Source organism: Episyrphus balteatus, chromosome 4, assembly GCF_945859705.1.
Source record: "Episyrphus balteatus chromosome 4, idEpiBalt1.1, whole genome shotgun sequence".
Lineage (NCBI taxonomy): Eukaryota > Metazoa > Arthropoda > Insecta > Diptera > Syrphidae > Episyrphus > Episyrphus balteatus.
Genome location: NC_079137.1, coordinates 36,873,003 through 36,885,554, shown reverse-complemented (window position 1 = coordinate 36,885,554; position 12,552 = coordinate 36,873,003). Strand labels below are relative to the sequence as shown.

Below are 12,552 nucleotides of genomic sequence, written 5' to 3'. Positions count from 1 at the left end.
CGGTATTTTATTAACATTTCCCTTTCTGTCCAACTTAATACGAGGCTTCAAAGAGAATAGCTCTGCCAAAGCGTATGGCCGTTTACGAAAATGGCCTTGCATTAAAAATGCAATTACAAGATGTTCTTAAGCGTAAACTGCAAAAGTGAAATAGCAGTTGAATGCAACTTTAAATACTAAGCAGTAGATAAATGCACCCAAAAGAACCTAGCTATTGGAAAATATCAAAAGAATATTTCCACAGATGGATACAGATTAAGATTGAAAAAAAAATCAAAATGACCAAGAATGTTATTGCCTTATCTTTTTGATTTTTAAAAATTATATTTAAAATTAACGTTTACTAAAATAAGCGGATGTCCGGTTATGTACTAGTCAATGCAGCAACCAATTTTATATTTCGAAAATAACATAGCGGATAGATGGCGCTTACTAATATCAAGTTTTTAGTACTTCCGTTAAAATTAAATGACTTGTTCCTGTTGAACGGTTATCATTTCAAATAAAAATTCGAATTTTTTAGTATAAGAGCTGGAAAGGAAAAATTAATCAAAAAGTTATAGATATAGAATCTCTGTGCAGTGTGAATCTCAAAATTTGATATTACAAGGTTATAAAATTATTTTTTGGACATCTACTAAGCAAGTCGAAAGTTATTCAACTAAAGGTCTTATGGTTTTTTTTTGCAGATTTATTTTCTGGTGAGTACGGAGTTGATACAAAAATTTATTTCATTAACTTTTAAAATAATGAAAAAAAAATAAATAATATTTTTTTGTGGACAATTTAACACGTTTTTAAATTCGTTTTTTTTTTTTGTGATTGTATTCATGTACATTTATTTTAATATACATATTCCTTAAAACCAAAACATGTCATGTCAAATTTAAAGCAGCTATCATGAAAAGGGAAATTCCTCAAAAAATCTGGATCTGCAAAATCGATTTTAAATCAAAAAATAAAAACATAATGGTAAAACATTAAAAAGCATATTTTTGAATAAAAATTACAAAAAAAATGTCATAAAAGTAAAATAAGAAAATTCATTTAAAAAAATAAAAACTCCTACAGAATTATGCAAATTCAATGCACATTGTACTCGTACATATGTAGGTATTTTTACAAAATCCAAAATTGATATTTTTTAAAATATTTTTTAAATTAGGGTTTTTCTTTAATTTTTGTTGAAATCGGTTTAATGGCTTACGAGAAGTCCAGAAATCAAGAAAACCGTTCAATGGCAGTTACCGTTAAGAAAGGCCCAAAAAATATTTTTTTATTTAAAAAAAAAGTCTTATCTTATGTGTGAACGTATTTAAAAAATACACCTTTTTGTTCTTTTGGTTAATCGACAAGTACATTATAGGTAATTTTGATCCAAACCTAATTTCAAAGCAAATTTCTTCAGTGGCTTGGGTTGAAGCTTGAGATATAGACAGACAAAAAAACAGTTAGACAGACACATAATTGCGAGACCCACTTTTTGGCATTCACCATCGTCGTAAAAAGATGTCTCATTGTTATGTCGAGTTCAATTTTTTTTTAACGAATCCCAAATTTGCCCTATATTTACGGTGACCATCCGTCCCGGTTTACCCGGGACTGTCCCGTATTTCTACAGCTTGTCCCGGGTTTTTATTTAAGAAACCCGGGACGTATAAGTGTCCCGTATTTTGTAATTTGTCCCGTGATTGTCCCGTATTTGCACATTCTCTGATTTTTGTATTCAATATTTTAAAGACTTTGAACAAAAAACAAGAAAACAGTGATTGGAAATTAAAATTTTTCTAGTACGCTGCTGAAGCAAAACGAAAAATTTTCTAAGTCTCCAAAGTAAAAAAACGATAAAAAAAACTCCCCATATATTCTAGCACAGGTAAGAATTTCGTTGCCTAAGCTGCGTACTGTGCAACGAAAAGCAAAATTTTCGTTTACGATTTCGTTGTGATGATTTTGTATGAAAATTTTCGTTTTGCCTCTAGACTAGGCTTTAGTTTTTTTTAAATGTTCGTCCACTCGTATTTAGTTCCAGCTTCTGTTTGTCAGGTTGGTACACCAGGAAAAATGTTTTCAAATAAAGAACAATATATGGAAGAGTAAGGAACCCAGATAAGTTTCAAAACTTTTAAGGACATGTTAAAAGTTGTGTTAAGGTTTATACAATTTCAAAACCATTTAAATAAAAATGTTAAAAACAGCTCTCCCGATTTTGATTAAAAATATATTTTTTTAGAAGTTATAAACAGACATTATTAAAAAAACCATTTTCTTGATTTCTGATTTCGTAAACGACTTAAATGATTTCAACAAAAACGCTCCCTAAAAATCGTTTAGGAAATCTTAATATCAAAAAAAGGAAAAATTATGAAAACTCATTTAAAAAAATTTTAATTTTTTATCCGTCCCGGGTTTGGCTTCCAGAAATATGGTCACCGTACCTATATTACCTATCTTTATTGCAAGTAAAAATAATAAAAAAATGGAACTTTAGGCCGAACTTCATCATTATTAAATATTTCAGTTCTAAAAACCATCATCTCCCAAAAGATTAATACACTAAATTTTCCTGGTGTAAAAGCCAAAAAGGAATATTTCGAATGGGAAAATATATTCTCTTTATAGTCTGTGAATAGATATTTCCAGCAGATTCAATTAAGTCAGGGATAATTTTATTTTAAATTAATGGTTCACTTTGGCGTATGCGTATTTTGTATTGGCAGTTAATGACAATATTTTCTTACTTTGTATTTGTATAATTTTTTAAATGTGTATTTTATTTTGTAAGAAATCCTACTTTAGGTACTTGCCCAACTGTCTAGAGTCAAATAAATTAGAAAATTTTAAATTTTTCCGAAAAAAATTAGTAAAGAAAAAGATAAATAACTTCCGGGTTTTCCACAGAACCATTTAAAACCATTCATCGCCCATCAGAAATTCATTGACAAACATTTATTAATAAAAAAAAATTAAAGCATGTTTGAGAAAAACTCACGAACGCATTACAAATAAGTACAAGTGAATATTTTAAGCCCTAATATGTATCTCTACAAACTAAATACCCTTCACCACTCAAAATAAACCGGAAGCTTTGCATGACTATGAACATGAACGAAAACTTACTAGGCTAGCGTTCCGATTTATGTCTCACTTAAAGAAACGAGTAGAATTTCATTTCTAATTGATATATCGATTATCGAATTTTGTGTTGGCTGTTGTTATAACTTGATGCCGCCAACACACTGCATCCTCAACTCAACCCCTAATAATTGCGCAATACCTGCATAAAAGTAACTTCCACCCTCACAAAAGCTATAAGCTTCTAAATAAAGGCCATCAGCTGAACTTGGATTCTTGGATTTGGATTGGATACCAACCAATTGAAATAAAAAATAAGGTAAATTGTCCAATTGTTGGCATCGTTCTATTTATTATGCTAGAAAAAAAACTCTGCTTCCACACGTTCGTCGCTATTTGTAAGTCCTGATTGAGTTAAGTGTATATTCAGTCGCCAGATGAGTATAACCTACTTTTAAAAGGTGTTTTAAAAACAGTAGGTACCTATATATTTGGCTTTCAGATATAAAAAGTTATTGCGTGGACTTATGTTTAAATTTCCTTTGTTCTTGAATAAGCGGATAGGTCTCTTCATTCTTACCACTGTTCCAACTGAATATGATTTTTACCGACTTCCAAAAAGGAGGAGGTATTCAATTCGACTGTATTTTTTTTTTTGTGTTTGTTCATAACTTTGGACTGAGTGAACCAATTTTGATAATTCTTTTTGTATTGGAAAGCTGGTGGCTGCCATGTGGTCCTTCTGTCTGTATACGAAGATACAGCCTAAATGGATGGAGTAAATAACATCAAACTTGGCATTTAGCATTTTTTTGAGAACCTCCAGAGGGCTTTTTTAAATTAATTTTTTTGGACCAAAAATAACGGTACCTGTCGCATAAAAATTTCAGAAACGTTTAATTTTCTCGAAAACGGCTCCAACGATTTTGTTATAAAAATTCAAACGTTAGTTTTTAGATAAGATCTATCTTTTTATGAATTTTTTTTTCGAAAACCATTATTAACGTTACCTGCCATAGAACAGTTTTTTTTTTCAAATCTACTTTTCTGACAAACTACTAATTCAATTTCAACGAATTTTTTTATACAAAAACATTTATATAATTTTAATATAAAAAATAATTTTTGGATTTTTAAAAAATTTTAAATTTTTTTATTTTTTCAAAAATCAAATTTTCGAGAGCTGGACATTGCATTTTTTTTTGAAATTCTGGTTTAATATTTAATATTTATTATTTAAAATTTTTTCTCAAAAATGATTTATAAGAAATTAGTTTCTTAGAAAACAACTCTAACGATTTTGATTTTTTTTTTAATGTAAAAGCGATGAAATTGCATAGGTACTTGTTTTGTAGCTCAATTTGATTTTAGATGTTTTTTTTTTTTCTTTGAAAAACGAACTTTATTATTCTTTTTTTTTCATATAAATTTAAGGTTTTTATATAAAAACTCTCTTTTCAAACAGTTTTGTAACTTGAATCTAATATTTATAATAAATCCAAAGAAAAAACTATCAATAATAGAATAGTTCACCCTACTTCCTGTTCAAATCGTTGAATCATGTTCTGTGTAGCCAACACCACTGCCACATGTCTCTGTCAAGGCTCGTCGCTCGAGGGTAACATTATAGGGTCAATGTTCCAATACCAGGGGTAGACCACTCATCCACCATTCACAATAATTATTTCTATTCAATTGTCAGTATCGATATCTTGTTCTATATTTTTTTTTGCAGCCCTTCAAATTTCTATATCCGTATATTGAAAGAGAAATGAGAAATAAAGTGTTTTATAACATTGTAACAACATATGGCGATGGCGACTCTTTAAGTCATGTAAATTCTCAAGGTCTTAAAATTCAATGCAAAGAGGGACTCGTACCTATAATAATTTTGTATGCAATGTTCTTCATTTTATAAGCTTTTCCAACTATTATCGTCGTCATTATAGTCGCCGTCGTTGGTCTTGGACATTATTGTCGTTAGTCGTAACATAATAAAACAAAAATATTCCATCCACTTGTGGGCTTTCTCCATTATATCGAACAAGCAAAGTATATCAAAAAGTATGGCGAAAAGGAAACTTTTAATTTATTAGCTTTTCAGTGTTCAGTCGATTTCATGCATTTTCCGGGGTTTGTTTTGCTATAACATTTTTATTACATTACATTGCCGTTCGTATGTCTCAATTATAACTTTTCTATACGGATCGTGCCGCATTAAGTTCTTTTCTATAATTTTGTGTCCAATGTAAGTAAAGTACGGATATAAAATTTTTAATTTTGTTTATGAAATTTGTAACGCAAAACAGTAGCATTTATGCAAAATAGTTTATACTCACTTAATTAGTATGTTGTGCGTTGACTTGGAAAATTAAAAAGTGATAGTAGTTGTGATGATAGTTGTTTTAAAAATGCTATTAATTCTATATCAAGGATACATTTTCAATAAAATAAACCTAACTTGGAATAGTTTTAAGTGGTTTTCTCTGATTTATGGCTTCAAAATGGACTGTTTTATTACTATGGCATAGAAAATGTATGAGTAGGTTGCATCCTATTTCGTCCTTGCACCTGTCATCATCAATTTTTAAAAAGAAAACTTATGTGATAATGATGGCAAACTGTCAATTTTTACTTGTTATAATATTAGCCAAGCTTTGAAGGTTCGGAGTAAAAAAAAAAACCACTCAGCTACTATCTAACGAGAAAAATCTCTTTTTCTAAGCCGGATGGATAATCTTCCATTCGTTTATATCACTCTTTAGCCCATCTGTGAATTGGGTAAAAATTTTCACCTTGGTTCAAATTTTATTTTGCTCTATAGCAGAATAAATTTTAACGCAATTCACACACGACCTATAAATGTGTGTCGAATTGTGCGTTTTAGACCTTTCGATAAACGGATAATCGTGTTGGATTTGTCTTTATTTAATGGCACTGAAATACCTTATAAAATTAAATTATTTACAAGTAAAGAATTAAATTAATAACAAAAAATTAAAAAAAAAAGATTTGTGCAAATTAAAATAATTTGGTTTTTTTTTCGTGATGTTGCTGCTGCAAAAAGGTGTTGGTTTGGTAACTTCATGCAAAAAGTGGGTTTGTCAATCTGTCAACCTATCTAACACTTAAAAATTTTGAAATTTTGCCAAGTAAAACAATCAAAATTTAATCGATAAAATATAAATAAAATAGAGGGATGGATTTCACACTTTTTATTTCAATTATCAATAACTGTGTCTATAACTACTAAAGGGTGTTTTTAAAACGTGTGGCTTTTCAAGGTTCTAATTTTAAAATGTGAGTCTCATATGTGATTCATGACATGTGTCAAAGTTAAACTTTTTCAAATAGCATGGTTATTACCTATTAAATATTGTTATTATACTTAATCAATCGCTTACTTAAATTGGTAGATAAATCGACCGTTTCAGTTTTATTTTACACTTGGATTTTTGGTACTGCCTCTTACGAGAACGATGCATTATTGGGTAACCTTAGTAAGGTATAGGTAAGAATATTAAACTTACAATTAAAACAAAATTATTTTTTAATTAAATCTTTAAAAAAGTTCGAACAAAGAAGGAGATAAGAAGCAAAGTATTTTTTTAAATAACATTTTAAAAGCAGAATCATTAAAAGTATATAGTTTTGGTTTTGAGTATAGTTGTGAAACAATGCGCTCCTTCTTTAAAAATAATGCTTAAAAATTATTGTAGTAAATTTAACAAGAAATTTAAAATTTAATGCCTGATTTACAATATTGCGAGACGACAAGTTTTCGATGTTTGGCCAAATAATTTCCTTCTTTTCACACACATTCTTCTATATCCTGTCAAAACTAAACAATTACCCAAAACAAATTTTAAAATTACCGAAAGGCTTACAATTTAAATAACCAAGAAAAAATCTCGTCTCGCTCTCTCCGAATAACAATTTTGCTTCTATAAGGCTTTACAAGTCGTCGGCTTAGAGTGTAAACCTGCTAACCCCATTAAAGTAAATTTTACAGGAGAGAGAAAAAACTTCTCAAAATGGTTTTTATCAATTTATAAGATAAATCCAAAATGCCATTTTGTGTGTTGAGTAGTGCTCTTCATTTCTAGGTATACGAAAGCAGATTCAAAATCAAAATTTGGACAAAAAAAATTAAAAAAAAAAATTAATGCAAAACGTTAATTCCCTTCTAGGAAAGAACAAAATATTTCCGGGTGGAAAATTGTCCATGTAAAACCCAAAACAGGGCTGATTGACACCAAGAAGAGTATAAAATAATAATGTGTAGTTCATTTTAACACGTATCAGTGTCAAATACAGAATGGAACTGGGTACATAATGCGGTTCTTATTCAGACGGACTCTTTTGCATTAGGTTTTTTTTCATCATCTCTCTCAGCCTCATGTTAACTTCAGGTGATTTGAATGCCAACCATGTAATCAAGAATGCAGTTGTTCTTACATATTATGAGAATAGGTACTCTTATTTCTTATTTATTAATGAGATAACTGTTGATTTAAGAAGTTTTGATGGAGTTAGCAGGAACTCTTTGGGAATAACGGAGTTAGCTGTTTTACTCATCACGCAATTTGTCTGACTTATAAGTGGAGTTGAACGAAAATTTTGATGTCAGACAATATGCGCCTTTCTTAGACCTTTCAAACTGCATACCTAACTCAATTTTGTCCAAAAGTGGAGTTAGCAGGTTTACACACTAAGCCGACGAGATAGGTTAGGTTAGGTAGCATTGGTTGTCAGGCAAGTTACCCGACACACTTAGACCCTTATGGATCCATTGTGATACCACAAAAGACTAGCAAGTTGGAACTCACTAGCAGTGGAGTATCCAGAACAAAATTTGGAGGGGACTGAAAAATTTTTCAAAAATTTTGTATAGAGTACTTAAATGTAGGAACATTTTTTCTCTTTTTTTTATTCGTCTTTGATCGAGAGAAAAGCGCTGTGCTGCAGTACTGAAAGTTACATTTTACTGCTCTCGACAGCTTCGAACTACTGTCTCTTCCTTTCACAGTCAAATTAGTGTTTTTTCAAAGTTCTTGCATCTCAATCATTTTAAACAAACAGCAAGGTGTTGAGTAATCTAAAAAAAAAAACACTTTATAACGTTTGAACTTTGTCATGTGTTGAATTCAAAACTGCTTACGTATTTATTCCTATCACGCCTTGTTTTTGAGCTATACTCATTACCTACTATTTTCCGCAATTGGACCGAAAGTGAATTGAAATCACTTTTCAATTTCACGTGAAATGGATCTTCGATCGATTTCGACAACTTCGTAAATGCTTCGAACTGTCAAAACTGAAGTATCATCCATTTTTATTTTGTTTCTAAAGTGAAATTACTGCTGCTTTGAGCATGGATGCAATTTTATTTAAAATTTTAATGAAAAAAAAGCAGAATTTAAAAGAAAAAATAAGTAGATAAACACATTTTTCGAGACATATCAAATATGTATGTAAGTGAAAAGCAGAACATGGGCGATATTATTGCAATTTGTAAATACTCAAATAAAAATTAATTAGGTAAAGTGTAAAGCGAATGAGGTGCAAACACAGAGGCAGTGATGAATTATGATATAAATAAATTAACAACAAATTTTGTCCAAAGATTGCAGATTCATTGAAAAAGGCACCAAATTCACTTACAGAAACAAAGTGCACTAATTTCGATCAGGAAATCCAAAATTAGTGAAAAAATGCAGAACATTTAATTTCAGGGATCGGGTCAGAATTCTGGCTTCAAAATTCTGCTTTTCGAAATTCTGCTTTTTTAACGAAAATTCTGTTTTTCAAAATTCTGCTTTTTTGGTATTCTGCTTTTCAAAATTCTGCTTTTTAAAATTCTGCTTTTCAAAATTCTGCCAGCATTATAATTGAACAAAAAAATTCTGCCAATTCTGTTTTTTTTATAGCATATGCGCTGACTAAAGAAAAATACACCTCATTAATGTAATTCAACATTGGTACTTTCCTAAATTTTTTTGTTTAAGTGTCGCAAATATTTTTTAAAATGCATAGACTGACTTTCTTTCAAATAAAATCTATGTTTAACTTATTGGAACCGATGTTGTTTGATACAAAATATTCATTTTCTTATTCAAATTTTTGAGTATTCATCTTTATTTGATAAATTAAAAAAATTTTAATTATTTTCGGAAATGTATTAAAAACCTTTTCTTAATATTTTAAAATTTATTTATTTATAAAACAAAAATTAGTTTGCTTTCAAAGAATGACAAATTATGAAGGTAAGTAATCAAATAAGCAGAAAATTTTTCAAGAAGATGATTTTACAAATTTTTGCAAGAAATTAAAAAAGGATTTGGAAAATGTTAAAAAGCGCGCGCTTTTTAACATTTTCCAAACCCTTTATTAATTTTTTGCAGAATTTTGAAAAACAGAATTTTGAAAAGCAGAATTTTGAAAAACAGAATTTTGAAAAACAGAATTTTGAAAAGCAGAATTTTGAAAGCAGAATTTTGTAAAGCAGAATTTTGACACAAGAATTTTGACCCCGGCAGAATTTTGACCCCAACCCTTAATTTCACTATCGGCAAGTGAATGGGCAAAAAGTGAAATGCAGAACATGGAAGTCTGAAAAACTAATTTTCAGAAGCGCAAACTGGAATTTCCTTAAAGAAACCATTAGTGTTATGTTGACCACTATGATTTTAAGATACCAAAAATTTCTATTATCTTTGAGAAAAATATTATTTTGAAAAAAAAAGTAAATATACTGAAGACGATAAAATACGGTGTTTAGAGTTTGCATAAGAAGTTTTACAAAATTTAAGGGTGATGTAATTCGACGCCAAAATACCGAAAAAAAAGATTTGAAGAATTCCGAATTGGAATAAAATCCAAAAAAAATGTATCCTAACATTCTGCATTCTGTTTAAATTCAACAAACCCTTTGAACGTTTCAAGTCTATACAAGCCCATATTTGTTTAGTAGCTAGGCAAGTATTACTCTGAGTCCATCTGAGGTTGGTTTTCTTTAAAGCGTCCTGCTTTAGCATAAGTTTACATGTAGCGATAGGTGTTCCTTCCTATATTGTTCCTTTCGACGAGATGGTATTTAAGCTTCTTTAAAGCTTTATAGAAGCAAAATTGTTGGGTCGTCTCGTCTATAATGCACTTTCTAAAACAAAACAAGTTAAGAAATGATTTTCGTGTTTCAGAAAAGTGAATATGTTTTGAAACTTTCCAATATTAAAAAATTAAAAACAAATCTTAACTTTTAGATTTTGAGATTGGAATTCTACATTTCGTCTTTTTCTTTAAATGACAACGTTATTTAAAATTAGCTCATCAACAAGTTTGTGCAACATTTTTTCTCTAAAACCTACAGTTTTAAAGATAAAGTTTCTTCGACTAGCGGACAAAGGAAAATTCAGGACATTTAACAGATTGCTAACTACCTCATATAAATTATAAGAAATATGTATTAATTTTTTTTTTTTACAAAAAGAAAATTTGACCTAGTTTCAGTGTGCCCATATTTTTAATACCTTACTGTTATTATAACAGCGCTACGCATAAGTTTTCGAAAATTTCTTAAAGTCAAGTGAGAAGATTAATGTTTCTTCATAAATTATAATAAATCATTGTTTCTGTTTCTAAGTTTTCCTTTCTTTTGTTGGTGTAAACAAAAACATCAACAAATATCAACAGCAAGATTTGAGAAATCGCTTATCTTATTTTATTTTTATCTATAAATGTGTTGAGTATATAGCTTCTACAAATATTTTGAAAAAAAAAACTCTTTTACTAACGAAAATGAATGTTTCAAAATGGTAAAAATTAATTAATCCAATTATCAAAATATTATAAGCAAAAACGATCTTAAACATTCATCAAGATCGCCCATCAAGTCCAACATAGGAATGCAAATTCAGAGATAATGAATACTACTTATCTACCTTCTAATGTAGCAAAATGTTAACTACAAAAACTGCGATAAAGCACAAGTTAGGGGTTGAAAATACAAAAAAAAGAGCAATCTAAAAACATGCTTATATCAAAATGTCATGTTTGGTTGTATGAACTCGCTCACGAGGACATTATGGACAAAATGTTTGAGAACAATTCAGTCCATTTTGAAGACGACAGTCTTAAGATCCGTCTATGAAAGCTATAGATAAATAGACCCTCAAACTTCGGTGATCCCTAAAGAGACATAGGACCTTAACTGCACTTGAGATCCGTCCAGCTCTTCAAAAAGTGGCGGTTACTTTTTTCGCATTTGTTCTCCGCCATGAGCTTCTCTGTCTCCCATCCAACTCTTCTTTATTCAGGCTGTTAAGAAATATTTATCCGAAATTATAACCGGGTTCCGCGAATGATATCATCTTTGAACTTGATTTGATTGAGATGTATTTCCAGTGGCGTACGTTGAGTTGCCGGGGCTCCGGGGCAAGACTAAATTTTGGGACCCCTTTGATAGTTAGGTCCCATTTGATATAGAAATTAAGAACAAATAAAAAAGTACTTATACGCCCTACTAATTTTTTGTTTTTTTGGGTCCCTGATGTATCATTCGTTGGTCGCTAAGATTATTCAAGTATAGTGCAGGTAAAATAGTAGGTACATAAAATCAAGAAATAAAAAAAAAAATTGTTACATTCATGAAACTTGGCAAAAAGCTTGCTTTTGGGATAAGAATCAAGTACATAAAAAGTCTATAAAAAAAAGTTGGGTGGAAGGGTGTTTTTTCGCGGACAAGAGGGAGGGGGTGAAGGTCAAACATATACTGAAAAAAATTGTTTGTCTAATATCATCACATGAAACATGTTTTCAAGGTATTTTGTTGATGCTAAATCTATTGACATAAAAATAAAGTCAATACGATTGCTCTAAGAAAAGTTATTGCCGATTAAAACAAGGGTGCTTGTTTTTTGACTTCAACAAGTAAAATATAACCGAAATCCGGCTAAAAACATGCTACACTGATAAAATTCGGGATGAAGGTTTTAGATAAAGCAGGGACAAAGGATTCATAAAGTTCTTAAAATTATTTTTGTTGAGAGTGTTTTTTTTTTTGATGGTTTAAGTTGTGTGTGTGCAAGGTATCATAACAGCTGGCTTAAATTTTATTGATTTTTAAAACTTGGTGTAAATGTTTTGGTTGGTTTAAGTATTAAGAATCTATAAAGTGTACAAAATTGTCTTGACTGAAAGGGTGTTTTTTTTTTTAAGAAATGATGAAATTCGGAATTAGTACTAGGAACTAGGAAAAAATTGTTACACATATGAAAATTGGTAAAAATGTTTCATTTGGGTTGGGGTTGAAATTCTGTATGGGCCAAAATTCGGATTTCAAAATTCTGTATTCCAAAATTCTGTATTTTAAAATTCTGTAAATTCAAAATTCTGCATTTTAAAATTCTGTAAATTCAAAATTCTGTATTATAAAATTCTGTAAAAACAAAATTCTGGATTTCAAAATTTTGTATTCCA

At 29.8% G+C, this 12,552-nt stretch overlaps 1 protein-coding gene across 1 annotated transcript in view; it reads left to right on the top strand.

Annotated features, from left to right (window-relative positions):
* The first annotated feature begins 5,070 nt into the window (after nucleotides 1–5,070).
* The window catches only part of LOC129918033 (transmembrane protein 164-like), a 51,532-nt gene continuing 44,050 nt past the window's right edge, over nucleotides 5,071–12,552 (top strand). Inside the window, exon 1 of the mRNA XM_055998340.1 lies at nucleotides 5,071–5,323. The gene's annotated coding sequence lies outside the window, so the exon portion shown is untranslated. The remainder of the gene's footprint in view (nucleotides 5,324–12,552) is intronic.